This window comes from Eretmochelys imbricata, chromosome 2, assembly GCF_965152235.1.
Source record: "Eretmochelys imbricata isolate rEreImb1 chromosome 2, rEreImb1.hap1, whole genome shotgun sequence".
Classification (NCBI taxonomy): Eukaryota; Metazoa; Chordata; order Testudines; family Cheloniidae; genus Eretmochelys; species Eretmochelys imbricata.
In genome coordinates, this window is record NC_135573.1 from 244,735,714 (window position 1) to 244,753,906 (window position 18,193).

General features: G+C 44.7%; 1 long non-coding RNA gene across 1 annotated transcript; it reads left to right on the forward strand.

The window, feature by feature from the left end:
- Nucleotides 1–2,158: 2,158 nt before the first annotated feature.
- LOC144259953 (uncharacterized) lies at nucleotides 2,159–11,178 on the forward strand. The gene is made up of 2 exons (XR_013344965.1): nucleotides 2,159–2,863; nucleotides 10,377–11,178. It is a non-coding gene; the product is annotated as an uncharacterized LOC144259953 (long non-coding RNA).
- The last annotated feature ends 7,015 nt before the right edge of the window (nucleotides 11,179–18,193 follow it).

Sequence of the window (18,193 nt, forward strand, 5' to 3'; positions counted from 1 at the left end):
TGCCCCTTCTCCGAGGCCTTACCCTCCACTCACTCCATCCCCCCCTCCCTCCATCACTCTCCCCCACCCTCGCTCACTCACTCATTTACACAGGGCTGGAGGAGGGGTTTGCGGTGTGGGAGGGGGATCAGTGCTGGAGCAGGGGGTTGCAGTGTGCGGGGAGAGAGGGCTCCATCCAGGGGTGCAGGCTCTGGGATGGGGCTGGGGATGAGGGGTTTGGAGTGTGGGAGGGGGCTCAGGGCTGGGACAGGGGTTTGGGGTGAGGGCTCCACATGGGGGTGCAGGTTCTGGGGTGGGGCCAAGATTGTGGGGTTTGGGTTGCAGGAGGTGGCTCCAGGCTGGGGCCAAGGGGTTCAGAGAGTGGGAGGGGGTATGGACTCTGGGAGGGAGATTGGGTGCAGGAGTGGGTATGGGATGTAGGCTCCAGGAGGGAATTGGGGTACAGGAGGGGGCTCAGGGTTGTGGCAGAGGGTGGGTTGTGGGGTGCGGACTCTGGGAGGGAGTTGGGGTACAGGAGGGGGTATGGGATGCAGGCTCTAGGAGGGAGTTGGCGTATGGGAAGGGGTTCAGGGCTGGGAGAGGGGGTTTGGGGTGTGGGAAGGGATGCGAGGTGCGGACTTCAGGTGGCGCTTATCTCAGTCAGCTCCCAGAGGCATCTGGTATGTCCCCATGGCCACTTGGGAAGGGGTGGCCAGGGGGTTCTACATACTGCCCTCGCCCACAGGTGCTGCCCCTGTGCTCCCATTGGCTGTGGTTCCCGGCCAATGGGACCTGCGGAGCTGGCGCGTGGGGTGGGGGCAGCATGCGGAGCCTCCTTGGCTGCCCTTGTGTCTAGGAGCGAGACATGCCGGCTGCTTCCAGGAGCTGCGTGGGATCAGGGCAGGCAGGGAGTCTGCCTTAGCCCAGCTGTGCTGCCGAGCAGACTTTTAACGGATCAGTCAGCACCAGGTCCCTTTTTGACCGGGCATTGCAGTCGAAAAGGATGTTTGGCGATCCTAATTGTAGGATCTGCAGTGTCTGAAAGCAGCAAAACCATCCCTTTCACAGAAGGATTCAGGGCAAACTTTATAAGAAGGAACCTTGAAGAGTTTTTCTCTCTGGGCTGCCTCCTGTGGGTTTTATCATAGGATGGTGCAGTCTGTCCTGTGACTGGAGGACATTATCTTTCAGTCAGAGCTGCCAGGGTATTAATAATTCAAAGCACAAACTCCAGGTTGATGTAGACTGAGCCGCAGTGATGCAGCTGTACCACTGTAGTGCTGCCCGTGCAGAGGCTGTAAGCCGGCGGGAGAGAGCTCTGCCGTTGACTTAGTTACTCCAGCCCCTGCAAGTGGCGGTAGCTCTGTAAGCAGGAGAAGCTCTCCCACCAACATAGTGTTGTCCACACTGGCGCTAGGTCATGATAACTTATGTCGTTCAGGGGGGTAGCTTATTCACACCCCTGAGTAACATAACTTATACCGACCCAAGCTAAGTATTCAGTCCTCATTTGAACGCTGAAGAAAGCAGATCCTTTTGTTGCTGATGTAGCATAAGGTATATTTTAAAAAAAAAAAAAAAGGAACAAAAGGTCAAATTCTTAAAGCCATAAAAGTTAGAGATGAAAACTTTTAGGCCACCCAGTCTATCTCTTGACAGTACAGGGTCACTTTCTACAGAGTATTTTCTAATATTTTGATGTTAAATTTAACCCTTAAACACATATAAATATTAATGCATGCTTATTTTAACAAATATTGTCTTTATCTTCACTTTGTAATACCCGCTCTCTCATACATTGAAATACGAAGTGTGTTTCTGCAGTCTTTGCACAGACAAAAGCAGCATGGAGATCTGCAGAATCATATCCATGTATTGTTGTTTTGCTTACGAATTTTGAGTGCCATCTATTGGAGCTCTGGAGACCCAGTCTGCTCAGTGACTTTCCTCACTGAGTCCTAAATGTAAGGGGACTGTTGCCCCCTTACTAACATTCAGTGGGGGTGTTTTAGTTGCTAGCTCCCAGTACTAAAAGGGGAAGGGTCTATGGGAAACCAGGACCCTGAGACTGACAGTCCCCAGGAACAATGGGGAGAGGCCAATGCTCCAGATCAGCCTGAATGACAGGGCGGGCAGGCGAATCAGGGAGTCAGGAGGCCAGGGAGGTCCCGTCCTCCGTGTGAGCTGGATTTGCCTGGGTCAGACAGAGCGGGGCCGAGCTAAGGAGAAAGCAGGGGCCCAAGCTGAGGTGGGGAGCAGAGCTGGGCCAGATCCAGAGGTACCAGAAAAGCAGCCCAGAGAGAGCAGACCCAGTCCTGGGAGCAGAGCTGCAGCCCCAAAGCCAGAGGCACAGCCCAGAGAGAGCAGACTTGCCCTGGGAGCAGAGCTGCAGCAACCACAGCCAAAGGGGCCAGAAAAGCAGACCAGGAAGAAGGTCAGTGCTGGGAGCAGAGTCACAGAAGCAGCCTGCAGAGCAGACCTGTCCTGGGAGCAGAGCTGCAGCAACCAGAGCCAGAGGGGCCAAAGAAGCAGCCCAGGGAGCCGGAGGCAGAGCAGCAGCAGCAGTGCAGAGACAGAGTGGTGCAGCTGGGGCTGGAGCAGGCCGGAGCTGGGTGCGGTGAGCAGCTGAGGAGACCGAGGGGGACCCTGGGCAGCAGGCTCAGCCAAGAGGCTCTGCAGGCCAGGCGTGGATTGTACCCCCGACAGGGCGGGGGCAACACTGGGAAGTAGAGTCCTACCACTTAGAGCCTGAGAGCGTGTGGCCACCACCAGAGCAAGTGTCCAACGCACAGCATCCCTGCAGCACAGCCAGGGCCTGAGAAGAAGGCCTGGGACTTACAAGGAACAGACTGTGAACTGCCCTGACGTTCCAGAGACACTGTTTGTATGTTCCCTGCCACAGAGCGTGGTGATGTGTTTCCTTTAACCTTTCCCATTTCCCCTTATTCTTTTTAAAATTAATTGTTGATTAAATAACTTGCATTTGCTTTAACTTGTATATAATGGTCAGTGGGTCAGAGAAGTGCCCAGTGCAGAGAGAGTACCCCGGAGTGGTGACACCTTAGCCCCTGTCCTAGGTGACCACGGCAGGGTTGGGGGTCGAGCCCCCCGGAATCCTGGGCCCAGCCTTGTTGGGGTTACGAGGACTCTGCCAGACAGGAGGGTGGAAAGGGAGCCCTCAAGGGCAGGGAGGCCACTGGGTAAAGGAAGTGGGAGCGAGGACTCAGATCCTTTCGCTAGCCCACTTCACCGGAGTAGTGCAGAAGCCAGGAAAGTTCCCCACAATAGTGGGACTATTCCCCCCCCCTTACATAATCAGAACTAACATTAATAACAGTTGAAACAAGAACTGATGTCGAATTAGTTTGAGGAGGGACACAGTTCTGTAGCCAAAAATAAATAGAGAGTTAGAGAAAGCATGTACACTTTTGTAATTTGGAGCATGCCATGGATGAAAAGTTCACTGCAAACCAAGCTGCATTTAACAATTCCCTCTTCTCTCTGTTGTTCAGAACATAGTTTCATAGCTGAAAGTCTGGGGAGTTGGGGAAAGGGGTGATAGAGTTTTATATATTCATTCATATGTCATAATAACAGAATAAAAGTGTGATTCTAGTTTGGAAAGTGTGCATCCAAAAATGGCAACTTCTGCCTGAACAGATCTGCTCACTGTGGCTATTCAAAGTAATATCTGCTTATTTTAGTGGGAAAAAATATGTTTTTACTCTGACTAATGTATCATTGACAGAATTATAAGTTAAATTTCAACTACAGGGCTAAATTCTTCTGTCATTTACACTCCAGTAGCCCACTGAGTAAACCAGTTCTTCTGCCAATGCACCTCTGCAGTCAGAGAGGAAAGGGCGGGTTTTACCCCAGTATGAGTATTCCAGTTATGTATCACAAACAAGGTTCTATATATGAACTGAAATGATGCAGAATTTTAAATGCTCACAATAATAGCTCTCTACTTGTTTTTGTCGTGGACAAGAACTTGCTACTGTGTGTGACTGGAAACTTACCCTGACGTTGTGTTCAGTACTTGAGAGAAGCAGGCAGCGGCACAGTGTGCTAATGTCCTGAGTTGTAATGAAGTTACATCACATTTGATGGTATATATGCTTTTTCATATATGTTATTACCTGCACTATAAGTGGTGCAGATATTCTATTAATGATTGGGTTCTTAAGCTCTTCTTCTTCCATGGTAACAATCATATCCCCTCTCAGCCTTTGTTTTGCTAGGCTAAACAAGCCAACCTCGTTTAGTCGGTTCTTGTTAGCTAGGTTCGCCATTCTCCTGATTTAACAAAACTACCACAAGTAGTCCTCCTACTGTTGTCCCACACTTCACTGGTCACCACAGTTATCTTTCTTTGCTCAACTTCCCCACATAGGGCATGGCTACACTTGCAGATGTAGAGCGCTTTGAGTTAAACCAGCCTTTGGTGAGCGCAGTAGGGAAAGCGCTGCAGTCTGTCCACACTGACAGCTTCAAGCGCATTGGTGTGGCCACATTCGCGGCACTTGCAGTGGCATTGGGCATGGTGCGTTATGGGCAGCTATGCCAGCATGCAAGTGACTGCAATGTGCTTTTTAAATGGGGTGGGGGTGGGGTGGAGTGTGACAGGGCATGTGTTGTGTGTATGTGGGGGGAGAGAGCATGTCAACATGCTGTCTTGTAAGTTCAGACAGCAGCAGACCCCCCTCACTCCCCCGTCTCTCTCTGTAACACACAGCATTCCACACTAATGGTTGCTTTGTCTCGGAGCAGATAAGCAACCGGCTGTCAGAAATGGAGCTTTCAAAGGGCATGTCCGCATTCCTACAGCGATTCCAAAACAATGACAAGAGTGGTCACTTGACTTAAGGGGATTATGGGATATTTCCGGAGGCTGATCAGAGCACAGTAATGTAACACCTCGTCCACACTGGTGCCGCGGTGCTCCAGCGGGGGTGCAGCAAACTTTATTCCACCTTTATTCCAAGGTGGAGTACCAGCAGCGTTGTAGCCGCGGAGTCATAGTGCTCTACATGCCTTGCCAATGTGGACAAGTAGTGAGCTAGTGCGCCCGGGGCTCCCTTATTGCGCTGTAACTCGCAAGTGTAGCCAAGCCCATAGTCTCATTCTGCAAGCCACAGTTGCAACCACTGTTCTGTATCTTGCAGCTGAAAAGATAGGTCATCTTCAATAAGACTACAGTGCAGCTCTCAAATTATGTATTAGTGGGTGCTAAAAAGGAGTACAACTTATACGTGGCTCGCTGCCTGACACACACACACAGATGTATCTATATTTGTAAATGCCCTTTGCAGTAAGATATGGTATATTAGCCATGCAAAAAACAAAAACAAAACCTACTCGACATAATTCATTTGGAATACATATTAGGGAACATTTACTACGTGTTGTATTAGAACTATAACAATGTATAACCCACTCACCTTCCTTTGTTCTATGACTGCAGAGGTATGAATTGCCCACTTCACCTTGAAAAAAGAAAAGATGTACTTGTGGCACCTTAGAGACTAACAAATTTATTTGAGCATAAGCTTTAAGTGAGCTACAGCTCACTTCATTGGATGCATGCAGTGGAAAATGCAGTGGGGAGATTTTATATACACAGAGAACATGAAACAATGGGTGTTACCATATACACTGTAATGAGAGTGATCAGGTAAGGTGAGCTATTACCAGTAGGAGAGGGGAAATAAAAGGTGGGGAAAAGACCTTTTGTAGTGATAATCAAGGTGGGCCATTTCCAGCAGTTGACAAGAACATGTGGGGAACGGTGGGGGGGGGGGGGGGGATGGGGAGGGGGAAATAAACATGGGGAAATAGTTTTACTTTGTGTAATGACACATCCACTCCCAGTCTTTATTCAAGCCTAATGTAATGGTGTCCAGTTTGCAAATTAATTCCAATTCAGCAGTGTCTCACTGGAGTCTGTTTTTGAAGTCTTTTTGTTCTAATATTGCGACCTTTAGGTCTGAAATCGAGTGACCAGAGAGATTGAAGTGTTCTCCGACTGGTTTTTCAATGTAATAATTCCTGACATCTGATTTGTGTCCATTTATTCTTTTACATAGAGACTGTCCAGTTTGGCCAATGTACATGGCAGAGGGGCATTGCTGGCACATGATGGCATATATCACATTGGTAGATGTGCAGGTGAATGAGCCTCTGATAGTGTGGCTGATGTGATTAGGCCCTATGATGGTGTCCCCTGAATAGATATGTGGACACAGTTGGCAACGGGCTTTGTTGCAAGGATAGGTTCTTGGGTGAGTATTTTTGTTGTGTGGTGTGTGGTTGCTGGTGAGTATTTGCTTCAGGTTAGGGGGCTGTCTGTAAGCAAGGACTGGTCTGTCTCCCAAGATCTGTGAGAGTGATGAGTTGTCCTTCAGGATAGGTTGTAGATCCTTGATGATACTCTCTTACAATGTATTAACTTCTTATGCTGAAAGATCTGTTTCACCTTGTATTTAGCTGTGACACACAGAATACCTTTCCCAGATCTGAGGAAGAGCTCTGTGTAAGCTTGAAAGCGTGTCTCTTTCACCAAGAGAATCTGGTGCAATAAAACAGGGGTTCTCAACCTTATTCTTTCTGAGGCCCCCACAACATGCTATAAAAACTCCACAGCCTACCTGTGCCACAATAACTGGCTTTCTGCCTATAAAAGCCAGCAGCAGCTTGAAGGGGTCTCAAGCAAGGCAATTGCTTGGGGCCCCATGATACAGGGGCCCCCATGAAGCTACATTGCTCAGGCTTCGGATTCAGCCCCGGGTGACAGGGCTCAGGGTGCTGGACTTCAGCCCCATGCAGTGGGGCTTCAGCTTTCTGCCCTGGGCCTCAGCAAATATAACGCTGGCCCTGCTTAGTGGACCCCCTGAAACCTGTTCACGGCCCCCCCCCCAGGGGCCCCAGACCCCTAGTTGAGAACCACTGCAATACAAGATATTACTTCACCCGCCTTGTGTCTTTAACAGAAATACGTTTTCCTTTTTACAAAATCCTAGTCTGTTTTCAGGGGCCAGTGCTCCCTCTGCAGGCAGAAAAAAAACTAAGACCTCTTGGCTTTACAGAACTGTTCCTATCATGGAGTTCTGGATAAAATGCTTTTTTTAAAAAAAAGTGATCAGTAACTGGAGTATGGATTTTTTTTTTTATAACTTATGAGTAGGTGTTTTAAAAAAAAATAATTATTTTAAGTTTGCTGTTGCATCCAAAATTCAGTAGAAATAAAGTGTAACTTAGAAACGTTATCTAAATGATTCAGCTGTCTGTTCAGTCTTAACATTCATGAGAAATAAGTTGTTTACATGCGTGCTTAAAGATTATTCCAAATAACCCGTGTGTGATTTGCTTCATTAGCAACACGTGATGCAGCTGGCCAGCAGAGTTTTAGGAAAGAGATCTTTATTAAGCATGATGAGAGGCCAGTATTACATGCTGTCCTATGTGTTGGCATCCTGGCCCCAGCTTGTATTCCTGAGCCTTTGTTCTCACATCAAACTAGCTCCCTCCTGAAACCTATCTTTCTCCAGTTCCTCATCAACTACAGGGCTTAATGCTACAGGACTAAAATATTAGGCCACCAAAATATAAATACACACTTATTGTATAAGAAGCATGTAGGCAACTATGGAAATAGGAAAAGAAAGTGTGTTAAATACGCTGTATTGCCAGAGTTCCCCTTATTTTATTTGGAAGCTCTTGGTTTGTGATCTCTCTCAGAGGTTACTGTAATAATTTATTGTTCTACAATGTATTTGTGGCCTGTAAAATGAATTATTATGTAAGAATCTTTTCAATTTGAACAGACTGTGAGTAGGAGTCATCTGCAAATGGATTTAATTGACAATAGGTGGATTTCTGTAAGTAGCAACAGAAACATACAGACTGGATTTGGATTGCTTGGGACAAAAGTATCTGCGGAATCTTCGAATTTGGGGAATCTCTTTCAGAAATCAAGAACTCCAAATATGCGACAGATGCCATATAATTCTTAACATACTGCCCAGATGGTGCCAACGGTGTCCTCATTATTAATCCCCATGTCAGTGCATTGGAGATCAGAGCGATTCAACAGGAAGAAACACATTAAACCCCATTCATGCCTGTCTTTAAAATTTTGAAAGGAATCTTGAGAATAAGAAGCGATGGTTAAAACTTTGCCAATAATGTAAATGGAGCAGTTAGAAATGAGCCATTTCAATTTAAATCTACTAGAAGTCTGGAGCAAGATCTCATTTTCATCAATAGAGTTGACAAATTTAGCCATAGCATTCGCATTTGTTGAACATTCTCATCTGGAAAATCTATAGGGTTACTCAAAAAGGAGCCTAGACCCCAAAAGTCACTACAAAGTGTGTTATGATTTTGTTTTACATGTAACCTTTTGTTTCCATTACCCTTGCTCACCATCTCTTGAATTTTAAATCATTGGTAATACACTTATCCTTGTTTTCACTATAAATACATCTCAGTGCTGTTATATTATGCAAGATGCTGATCCTGAGTTGAATCATACCAACTGGTATGTGCACCGTTCCCTTGGAGACAGCCGATCTGGTATTTATGTGAGTGTTCAGTGGATAGAGGGCTGGACACCAACAGGGGAACACTTCAAAGGGGCTTGGAGACTGGGGTGCTCCTACTGTTAGCCTGCAAGGCAAAGTAAGGACTGGCATAGCTCAGAGGAGAGTGTGTGGGTTGCAAACAGGCTGATGGTGCCAGGGAGCTGACACCCAGTTAAGCACAAGGAAGTATCCCTCATGTGGGAGGCAGGGGGTAACAAGGTGATTCGCAGTCCTGGGTACCCCAAGAACCATCACCCACACATCTTTGTGCTTATAGCCCCAACTTTACTACAACCAGGAGTAGTGGAAGGAGTAACAGACAAAAAGGAAGAGAGATACACAAAGGCCAAAAGAAAAGGAGTATTTGTGGCACCTTAGAGACTAACCAATTTATGGGGGGGATGGGGAGGGGGAAATAAACATGGGGAAATAGTTTTACTTTGTGTAATGACACATCCCAGTCTCTATTCAAGCCTAAGTTAATTGTATCCAGTTTGTAAATTAATTCCAATTCAGCAGTCTCTTACTGGAGTCTGTTTTTGAAGTCTTTTTGTTCTAATATTGCGACCTTTAGGTCTGAAATCGAGTGACCAGAGAGATTGAAGTGTTCTCCGACTGGTTTTTGAATGTTATAATTCTTGACATCTGATTTGTGTCCATTTATTCTTTTACTTAGAGACTGTCCAGTTTGACCAATGTACATGGCAGAGGGGCATTGCTGGCACATGATGGCATATATCACATTGGTAGATGTGCAGGTGAACTAGCCTCTGATAGTGTGGCTGATGTGATTAGGCCCTATGATGGTGTCCCCTGAATAGATATGTGGACACAGTTGGCAACGGGCTTTGTTGCAAGGATAGGTTCCTGGGTTAGTGGTTCTGTTGTGTGGTGTGTGGTTGCTGGTGAGTATTTGCTTCAGGTTAGGGGGCTGTCTGTAAGCAAGGACTGGCCTGTCTCCCAAGATCTGTGAAAGTGATGGGTCGTCCTTCAGGACAGGCTGTAGATCCTTGATGATGCGTTGGAGAGGTTTTAGTTGGGGGCTGAAGGTGACGGCTAGTGGCGTTCTGTTATTATCTTTGTTGGGCCTGTCCTGTAGTAGGTGACTTCTGGGTACTCTTTTGGCTCTGTCAATTTGTTTCTTCACTTCAGCAGGTGGGTATTGTAGTTGTAAGAATGCTTGATAGAGATCTTGTAGGTGTTTGTCTCTGTCTGAGGGGTTGGAGCAAATGCGGTTGTAACGTAGAGCTTGGCTGTAGACGATGGATCGTGTGGTCTGGATGAAAGCTGGAGGCATGTAGGTAGGAATAGCGGTCAGTAGGTTTACGGTATAGGGTGGTGTTTATGTGCCCATCGCTTATTAGCACAGTAGTGTCCAGGAAGTGGATCTCTTGTGTGGACTGGTCCAGGTTGAACCCCCCGCTCTCCTGCTGGTAATAGCTCATCTTAAGCGATCACTCTCCTTACAGTGTGTATGATAATACCCATTTTTTCATGTTCTGTGTGTATATAAATCTCCTCACTGTATTTTCCACTGAATGCATCCGATGAAGTGAGCTGTAGCTCATGAAAGCTTATGCTCAAATAAATTGGTTAGTCTCTAAGGTGCCACAAGTACTCCTTTTCTTTTTGTGAATGTAGACTAACATGGCTGCTACTCTGAAACAGAGGCCAAAGCCTACTGCAATCAATAAGCTAAAGACCACCCAGAACTACAAACAGGAGATCGTGTCAGGATCAAATTATTTCCTTAGGACAAATCATACTCTTGAAAGCAAGGTACATGTGTCAAACAGATAAACTTTCTTTCAGATAATGTAGCAGTGGATGGGCGTATATTTCACTGAAACCACAAATACATTCACAGAGTACAAACACAAGACAAAAACGCAGATGGGGAAGACAGTGAAATATGCACTCCACTGAGACTTGCTCAGCAGGACACAGAAGGCGCACAGGCTGCTAACTGACTGATAGATATTGGAACAGACTCTCAAAATACCACACCACCAAGCTCATGGCAGTCTTCTATCATTACAAGAGAGACTCACATTCCAACATCAAACCATCCTCAAGGCATATACAAGACTTTATACAATTCTAGAGTGAAAGAACAACCCTTCCAAACACAAAGGAAAATAGACCAGTGGTTCTCAACCTGTGGTTCATGGACCCCTGGGGGTCTGCAAACTATGTCTAAGGGATCCATGCAAGGACAAAACAGGCTGAACAGAATTCAACTGTATAAACAGACAAAAGATTTTCAAAGGGGTCCGCACCTCCATATGAAATTTCTTAGGGGTCTGCAAATGAAAAAAGATTGAGAACCAGTGCCTTAGACACCAAACAAGTTAAGAGTTAGTTAATTAAAACAAAAAGTTGATGATAAACTTTATATTATGATGTGTAGAGTATAATAGAATAAATATATGACTGTAGTATTCATGTTTAATTTTGCTATTTCAAATGTGACAAATGGGAGGTTGTGATAAATAGCTCTGTCCACTGGGAAGCTATGGTATGATTGTGTATGGGCACCTGGAGAACTTTTGTTTCAGGATGTGCTTGATGAGAGCACAGAGTACGTGAAGGGAGGAATAAAGCCTGAATGTAATACTGTCTTGGTTCTCTCTATTTATGCTCGCATATAGAACAGGGATGAAAACTGAGCCTATTACTGTTCTCCAGGTTTGAACTGGAGCAACAAGGTCATGAAATATATAAGGGTGAGTGAACCTGTTAAGAGAAAATATAACCAACACCACTGTTAGGCTTGTCATGCCCTCCCAGTAGGTCACCACCATAGCTTTGGGGCCCCCTCCCAGGCAACGAAGGACCTGTTCAACCCACCAGAGGGCTTTGAAAACATTCACCTGGCCTCACAACACCCCGGCAACATAGGCAGGTATTTTTATCCCCAGTTTACAGGAAGGCTAAGTGATTTTCCAAGGTCACTTAAAAGGTCAGGGTCTGTCAGCACTAGCACTCAGGAGTTCTTGGCACCCAGTCCTGTGTGCAGACCAGACTTCTTAGACATAGGAACATAGGACTGGAAGGGAGCTCTTAGGTCATCGAGTCCAGGCACCTGCTATTACCAGTATGGTGCCAGAACTATCATCATTAGATCTCTAGTGTTCCACAGAGAACTGGCTGTCACTAGCTCCTCCTCCGTGCTGTCAGCTGCAATATCCCATTAAAAGAAGTTGACAGTACATTAATATTTTCCTGATGCCATTTAACCAATTACTGTAGCTTGCCACAACAGTAAAGAGTGGGAGAGGCGACCTGTGCAAACATGACTGGGCGGGGAGATATGAGACTATCTCTATTAAGACATGGCCCACACAATAGAAATGTTTGAGAGTCCCTAAAGTGGAGCATACGTGGATTTTATTTTATTTTATTTTATTTTAATTTTTTTGTATTTTGCATGTGCTGTTGACTTCAATCTCCTTTCCCTTTGCACAGAAACTTGCTATTTTTATATGTCTCATATGCCATCAGGTACTTTTCCTCCTAGGAAATAACTAGTTCAAGGACACCATAAGAGCTCTTTGCATATAAAGTGGATCTTCAGTACTCCATGAAACTGGGTGACAAAACCTTCTGATGTGATTTTATATTATTCAGCTCAGAGAGAAGGATGGAAGAATGGGGCCACACTCTATGTGATGCAGAATGAACAAGAACTTAAAATCATGTTGCACACATTCAAATGCAATGTCAGCATGGAACAAAAAAACAACCAACCAACCAACTAACCAGAGCTGAGTGTTATGACTATAAAGTACCCATCATCATAGCTCCAACCTACAGAGAGCATAGCTCTCCTTTCACTATTTTTCCTTCAGAGCCTCTTATTATTAGGGCCCCAGACTCTAGTGGGAATGGGGGATTCATTAGCAGGACTTCTCCCACAAGGAAATACTATTTAATGTAAGTTAGGCTTGTAGCATCTGGCTCAGTATTTGTAACTTGAAAAATATCAGTCACTTAAAATATAGCATTTATTGAATCTGCAGACATCCATGCTGTCCTCTAGTCTCATTGTGCAAGGACACTGAGCAGGAACAAGGTTTTGTACAAAATGTTTTAGGTGAAACCACTTTGTATGTATTATGTAATCCTCCGAAATGAATCCTAAATAATTAATCTAAAAACAATCCTATTGTCATATCAGTTCCTGTTGGCTATTACAATGGAATATGCCAGACGTTCTCCTTCACTCAATGCCCCTAGTATATATATTGGTTTTAAAATGCCATATTTTATACCATATATATTTAATATAATACAAATACTACTTTATAATACACACTGTCTGACATTCTGTATAAATTCATTTCATACTCAAAAGCATTTCAAGATACAGTTTGTCGGGAAGATACTATTCTAAATGATACATGAAGTTGTGTTTTATTTTAATTAAAAGTTTTGTTATTGAACAGCCTATTTCTTAATATAGCCTCTCGCATCCCATAATACTGAGTCCCCTCTCCTCCTATTAGTTCCTTTCCTTCCCCGCCCCCCTTCATAAGACCTGAAGATGCACAATGTCCTGCTAAAAAAGAAGAGACCTGGAAATTCTAACAACACTTTCCACTTGCAGATTCAAATATACCTACTAATGTGTTTTTTCGAGTGATGTGCTTTTATTTTGTTGGGATTATTTTTCAAATAGACTATATACATTGGTCATTGGGATTGACGCTCATATTCTCCACTCACTGGGGAAGCAGCTGATGTTGTGGTTAAAGCACAGGATGGGGACCCTGGACACCTCCATTCTATTTCCAGTTTTGACACATCTTTTTCTGTATGCCTTTGGGCAAATCACTCTTTCTGTGTGCATCAGTTCCCCCATGTGTAGAATGGGGATTAACCCCTCACCTCAATTGTGCAGCTGAACTCATTAACTTATCTTTTAAATTGCTTTGGGATTCTTAGATGGAAGGTGCTATGGAAGTACACTGTACAGTAATTGTAGAACTGTAAAGTTCAGTGTAAGCAGAACAGTCATGTAGCCTGCTTGTATACACATTTCTTTTGTAGAAAGGGGTTCTTAGGATTGAACATAGCAAGGAATCAGTTGATACACTAGCCTCTCTTAGCTTCTTATCAGAAAGACGTTCAGGGCCCACAATAGCATCTTTTAGCTCTATTAAAGTCTAAGGCCAGCAAACCAAAGTGGTTGTGGCAACTGTGTAGAAGATGCCTGGCTAGATTAACTGGAAGAGACGTGTAACAGGGAAAACAAAAGGGATTTCTGACTTCATATTTGTGTTTCCTGGGGTACCTAATGAAAACATCACTTTGTATTCCTTGAGGGCTATCTTCAGCAATGTATTTTTGTTGAACTATTCTAGCCTTTCAGTGTACATCTCCATTCAAACCACATTTAGATCACAGTTGAAATGAAGGGAATCTCAATCTGCTTCCCAGTGACTATCCGTGTAGGCACTATTTATAGCTTCTGCTCAAGTAGCCTCAGGACTACAGCTGGACAGGAAACATTTTTTTCCAGTCCCACAATAATGTTCAAAATATTAAAAAAAATTCCCACCCCAAATTGGGATGAAATGTCAAAATCTCAATTATTTTTGTGAACTGAGAATCTGAAGGGAAAAAATATTCAATTGAGGTCAATTGAAGCGTTCCATTTTAATATCAACAATTTTTTAGTTTAAGTAGTTTTAACTTTGGAAAAAAAATTGTTTTGAACCAGAAAAACAGAGTTTTTCATTGTGAATATAATGAAATATAATATATTAAAAAAAAATAAAAGTGTGTGTGTGTGTGTGTGTGTGCTGGGGAGGGGTGGGGGGGCAGAACTGACCCTTTCCTATGCACAGTTTTGGTTTAGATGAATTGCCTTTTTCCTATGGAAAAAAAACATTTTGTCAGAAAATTCTCAACCAGTTCTACTCAGGATGGCACTTGTATGTATGTTGCTGGTTAGAGCTGAGGTGGATTTGCAGAGATATGGGGGGGAAGTGAAGCACCTGTTTACCTTATTGTCTTTCTTTAATAGCTAGTGTGCTATCAGTTTTCCATTTTTATTTACGCACACAATTCCTCCCATTTAACAAGGAAAAGAGCTGTACCCAGGCCTCATACGAGCTAATGCACCTTGAAATAATAGATGATTTCCAGGGGACCTTTATCTACCTCAAGAAGCTCTCCCCTTGCCTGAGCCAAAGCCCATTGCAGTCAATGTCTCTCAATGCCTGCAGTGGGATGTGGATCGGACCCTCAAAGTGCATGTTGGGATTCCCTCCAAGACCTTTACCAAGAAGTTTCAGAGAGGCTGGAGCAGGTGGGTATTCACCAGAGTCCGGCCCAATGCTGGGAATGGATAAAGCACCTCAGGCTCTGGCACTGGAAGGCTAAAGACCACAGGCACTTCACGACTGCAGCATACCCCTTATTCAAGCAGCTGGACCCAGTGCTCTCCTGGGCTCCAATACCAAGCCTGAGGTATCTCTTGACCCCCTCCTGAATCCTGATGGTCTCATCATCCAACAGGATGCCAATGAGGTCAGTGGAAAGAAGGTGTGAGGAGGCAGTGGGGACCATAGTGGAGGAAGCCCCAGAAGACTTGAAGGAAGAGGACCAAGTTATCCTGCACCTCTACCTGGAGGAAATGGCTCTGCAAGCCGCTCCTGATGAGCCAGAGGAGGACTCCGAGACACAGTTCAAAATGGAACCTGAGTTGGATAAATTAACCCCCCACCTTCCTTGTCAACATCCCTCCCTCTTTCTCTAGGGCTGCAATCAGGACTGGAAGCTTCCCCCAAAAAACTGTTCGCTGACCAAGACATAACTGTACATTCAATATTTTATTGAATTACCTCAAACCACTGTAAAGCTTTTGGCAGAGGCAATAGAACAGATTGCCAGCGAACTATCATACTGCCCCTGGGTCTGCGAGTTTGTTGGCCAATAGGCTGAGAGTGAGGTGCGGGGAGACGGGGGAGGTCTAGCTGTGGGACAGGACATTTGTAGAAGATTAATGGTTCTGAACAGTTGTGTTCTGTTCCTTTCAAGATCACAAGCTTTCATTCCAGTAAGTCCTCTTTCCCCACTTACAAACAGGAGCCACACAGAAGGGGTGGGAGGATTTAGGTCTGGGCAGTACAAGAAGGAGGAGGGGAACTTGTGCTGCTCCAGGGAATGTGACAGCAGTCTTCTGTCACAGTATGAAGATTTTCAAGCATTTCCCGTCACTGGTGTCCAGGATCTCCGCTCTCAAAGCCATGCTGCACAAGTCAGGAAAAAGGGGGTAAGTGGGTGGGTGAGATATCTAATCCAGAGGCTGCAAAAACACAATGCAGCATCCCTTTGAAGGGGATGGGGGAATGCGAGTGGCTTATGGTCTTGATCGGAAAGTTTATGGAACAAAGAACAGTTGCTGTTTGACTCTTTCTTTCCTCATTCCTTTTTCTGCTCTTTGCTAGACGAAGGGGCTGGATTTCCTGATGCTGCTGGTGTGGGATTGGGGGATGATAGTCATTGGCAGTGATTCACTTCTCCCCTCCATTCAGACACCATTTGCTATTTTAGAATATGGTCTATTGCCTTTAGACCTACCTTCTAGTCTCATATATGTATGTCCACGTATTTCTGGTGCAGCAGAAAATCCAGCTAGTTCTTTAGGTTCCACGGGCACTTCAGAAACCCCATGCTCTGAAACCCAGCTGTAATTTCCAGAACTTTGGGGAGGGCAACTATCCATGGGGAGAGGAGAGTATTGATAGCTTTGCAAACCTGCACCACCACAAACCCAACAAGAGACTTCTCCACCCCCAAGTAGTTTGCAACTGATTGATAGCTATCTGGCATTGCCAACTTCCAGAGGGCAATAGCCACCCACTTCTGCACTGGTATGGGTCTATGGAACCACATGTTCTAACCCTGTAGGGCTGAGGCCAGCTCTTCACAGAGCTCCAGGAATGTCTCCTTCCTCATTCTGAAGTTCTACAGCCACTAGTCATCATCTCAAGATTTCAGGATGATGTGATCCCCCCACACCGTGCTGGTTCTCCTGGTCCAGAAGCAGCAGTACACCCATGGACATTCAGTGAGAATGCTGGCAGTCTCCTGCATCTCTGTATTATGGAGTGACAGTGCATCAGTCACCACCCCAGACATCTGTTTCTCACTTGTGAGAAAGGTCTGAATCCCTTCACCCAGGATTCTCACCAGTCATATACAGTAACACACATTTGCCTTGCGGCTAGGAGCAGAAGCAGAAGCATATCATTGTCACTTGCTCCATGTCTTTCACCATGTTGGGCAGGAAAAAGGGGTGACCAGGAACTGCCATCAACGAATGTGCAAAGGCAGCAGACAGTACCAACAACACACTGCAAGGCGGTTCCCGGAGTCTCTGCTGTGACACACAGAATCCTGGGATACTACCCCTGAAATGCTATTGCCAAAAACGCATACCAAAAAGCAGCAGAACGGATGCCTGTATTCACATGTATACAGCTTGCACCTATGTGCCGCACAGCTGGCACTCAGTGCAGGCATGGGGTACATATGTGGGCATAAACATGGGTAAGTATTGAGTGTGGATGCCAGTGCAGATGTAGCCTTGGAAATTACTGTAAACGCTCTGGACCCAGAGGCTGAATTGCAGTGGTTTGGATCCAGAGCCAAACTTTCCCATTTCTGAGCCAGATTGTCAGCGGGTGTAAATCAGCATAATTGACTGTCTCTCTATCTTAAAGGATTACTCAAGAACATTTTGTTTTAGGAAAATTGTTACTCAGATGATGTTATGGAATACCACTTATTTACCGCACCCCCAGGGCTATTTATTCATTTCATAGACGCTATCAAAGTTTACTTGCTTTCAAATTCTGCTTAAAGATATAGGGCTGATCCTCCCAGATGCTGAGTGCCCTCAGACACCATTGAAATCAATGTTTGTTTGGGGGAAGATGGGGGAGATTGAGGGTACTCAGCCTTTCATAGAATCAGGTCTATAGATAATAAATAGAACAGTGGTGTACAGACTGTAAATACTGAATGTGGAGGATCAAACCCCAAAGAAATCTGAAGATGATCTATGCAGGTTGTAGAAAATTTTTCCAGAAACCTGGTTGGAAGGTGTTATGGAAACAGGGTTTTTCTACAGTAGGGTTTTTAGCCACTGCTGTAACTATACTGATGTAGACGCATCAGTGCAAACCCCCTAGTATAGACATTGTGCACTGGAGAAAAACCCTGACTTGTACAGGTGAAGATTACCACAGTTTAAAGCAACAATTTTCTATGAAGTCAACGGGACAGCTCACGTGCTTAATGTTTAGCATGAGTTTAAGGGTTTGCAGGACCAGGGCCACAATCAATTATTTTCTGAAGGCTGTTTCTGTTTCTTTCACACAAGAAACAAATATGTAGGAACACTATTACTTGCCTCTTTATACTTTTTATTAAGAATAAAGTTATTACAACTAGTTTTAGAAACAAAGATCATGACATGAATAAATTAAGTAGTAAAACATTTTAAAAAATCTATGTAAAGGCTATGCTATTACTTTATGTAAAAATAAAATTCTTTACTTTAGTTTAATGTGGCACTAATTATTTAAAGTAGTTAAGGTAAAATGTGAGTTCGT